Genomic DNA, 2722 nt, shown 5'->3' on the forward strand with positions numbered 1-2722 from the left:
GTTCAACGCCAGAAACATGCTCTGTTCTGGCGTTAAACGCCAGACAAATGCTCCTTACTGGCGTTTAAACGCCAGTAAGATCCTCCTCCAGGGTGTGATTTTTCTTCTGCTATTTTTGATTCTGTTTTTAATTTTTTTATTTATTTTGTGACTTCACATGATCATGAACCTAATAAAACATGAAAAACAATAAAAATAAAAATAAAATTAGATAAATAAAAATTGGGTTGCCTCCCAACAAGCGCTTCTTTAATGTCAATAGCTTGACAGTGGGCTCTCGTGGAGCCTCATAGATGTTCAGAGCATTGTTGAGACTCCCCAACACCAAACTTAGAGTTTGGACATGGGAGTTCAACACCAAACTTAGAGTTTGGTTGTGGCCTCCCAACACCAAACTTAGAGTTTGACTGTGGGGGCACTGGTTGACTCTGTTTTGAGAGAAGCTTACTGTGCCTCTTTTCCATGTTTACAGAAGGATGTCCTTGAGTTTTAAACTCAAGGGAGTCCTCATTCAATTGAAGGACTAGTTCGCCTCTGTCAACATCAATCACAGCTCTTGCTGTGGCTAGGAAGGGTCTTCCAAGGATGATAGATTCATCCTCATCCTTCTCAGTATCTAGGATTATGAAATCAGCAGGGATGTAAAGGCCTTCAACCTTTACTAACACGTCCTCTACTTGTCCATAAGCCTGTTTTCTTGAATTGTCTGCCATCTCTAATGAGATTTTAGCAGCTTGCACCCCAAAGATTCCCAGTTTCTCTATTACAGAGAGGGGCATGAGGTTTATCCCTGAACCAAGGTCACACAGAGCCTTTTCAAAGATCATGGTGCCTATGGTACAAGGTATTAGGAACTTTCCAGGGTCCTGTTTCTTCTGAGGCAATGTTAGTTGATCCAGATCACTCAGTTCATTGGTAAACAAGGGAGGTTCATCTTCCCAAGTCTCAGTACCAAATAATTTGGCATTCAACTTCATGATTGCACCAAGGTACTTGGTAACTTGCTCCTTAGTAACATCCTCATTCTCTTCATAACAGGAATACTCATCAGAGCTCATGAATGGCATAAGGAGGTTTAATGGAATCTCTATGGTCTCTAGTTGAGCCTTAGATTCCTTTGGTTCCTCAAAGGAAAATTCCTTATTGATCACTGGACGTCCCAGGAGGTCTTCCTCCTTGGGATTCATGTCCTTCTCCTCTCTTGTGGGTTCGGCCATGATGGCCATTTCAATGGCCTTGCACTCTCCTTTTGGATTTTCTTCTGTATTGCTTGGGAGAGTACTAGGAGGGATTTCAGTGACTCTTTTACTCAGCTGGCCCACTTTTACCTCCAAATTTCTAATGGAGGACCTTGTTTTCATTCATGAAACTTACAATGGCCTTAGATAGATCAGAGACTAAGTTTGCTAAATTAGAGGTATTTTGTTCAGAGTTCTCTGTCTGTTGCTGAGTGGATGATGGAAAAGGTTTACTATTGTTAAACCTATTTCTTCCACCATTATTAAAGCCTTGTTGAGGCTTTTGTTGATCCTTCCATGAGAGATTTGGGTGATTTCTCCATGAGGGATTATAGGTGTTTCCATATGGTTCACCCATGTAATTTACCTCTGCTATTGCAGGGTTTTCAGGATCATAGGCCTCTTCTTCAGAAGGCGCCTCTTGAGTACTGTTGGATGCAGCTTGCATTCCATTCAGACTCTGAGAAATCATATTGACTTGCTGAGTCAATATTTTATTCTGAGCCAATATGGCATTCAGAGTATCAATTTCAAGAACTCCCTTCTTCTGAGGCGTCCCATTACTCACAGGATTTCTCTCAGAAGTGTACATGAACTGGTTATTAGCAACCATGTCAATGAGTTCTTGAGCTTCTGCAGGCATTTTCTTTAGGTGAATGGATCCACCTGCAGAAGTATCCAATGACATCTTAGCTAATTCAGACAGACCATCATAGAATATATCCAGGATGGTCCATTCTGAAAGCATGTTAGAAGAACACTTTTTGGTCAGTTGCTTGTATCTCTCCCAAGCTTCATAGAGGGATTCACCTTCCTTCTGTCTGAAGGTTTGAACATCCACTCTAAGCTTACTCAGCTTTTGAGGAGGAAAGAACTTGGCTAAGAAAGCCGTGACCAGCTTATCCCAAGAGTTGAGGCTATCCTTGGGTTGAGAGTCCAACCACACTCTAGCTCTGTCTCTTACAGCAAAGGGGAAAAGCATGAGCCTGTAGACTTCAGGATCTACTCCATTAGTCTTAACAGTATCACAGATCTGCAAGAATTCAGTTAAGAACTGAAAAGGATCTTCAGATGGAAGTCCATGAAACTTGCAGTTTTGTTGCATCAGAGAAACTAGTTGAGGCTTAAGCTCAAAATTGTTTGCTCCAATGGTAGGGATGGAGATGCTTCTTCCATGTAAATTAGAATTAGGTGCAGTAAAGTCACAAAGCATCCTCCTTACATTATTATTATTTTCGGCTGCCATTTCCTCTTCTTGTTCGAAAATTTCTGAAAGGTGCTTACTGGATTGTTGTAATTTAGCTTCTCTTAGTTTCCTCTTCAGGGTCCTTTCAGGTTCTGGATCTACTTCAACAAGAATATTCTTGTCCTTGCTCCTACTCATATGAAAAAGAGGGAATAGAAAAATAATAATAATAGGGATCCTTTTTAACCAGGTATGGAGGTTCCCCTGTGTGAGTAGAAGAAGAAAAGAATGTAATGTA

At 40.9% G+C, this 2722-nt stretch overlaps 1 non-coding gene across 1 annotated transcript; it reads left to right on the plus strand.

Annotated features, from left to right (window-relative positions):
• Window positions 1–1980: 1980 nt before the first annotated feature.
• Window positions 1981–2088, plus strand: LOC148561339 (small nucleolar RNA R71). Its single transcript, XR_015888140.1, has one exon. It is a non-coding gene; the product is annotated as a small nucleolar RNA R71 (small nucleolar RNA).
• The last annotated feature ends 634 nt before the right edge of the window (window positions 2089–2722 follow it).

This window comes from Arachis ipaensis, chromosome B6 (assembly GCF_059453495.1).
Source record: "Arachis ipaensis isolate K30076 ecotype BB chromosome B6, ASM5945349v1, whole genome shotgun sequence".
Lineage (NCBI taxonomy): Eukaryota > Viridiplantae > Streptophyta > Magnoliopsida > Fabales > Fabaceae > Arachis > Arachis ipaensis.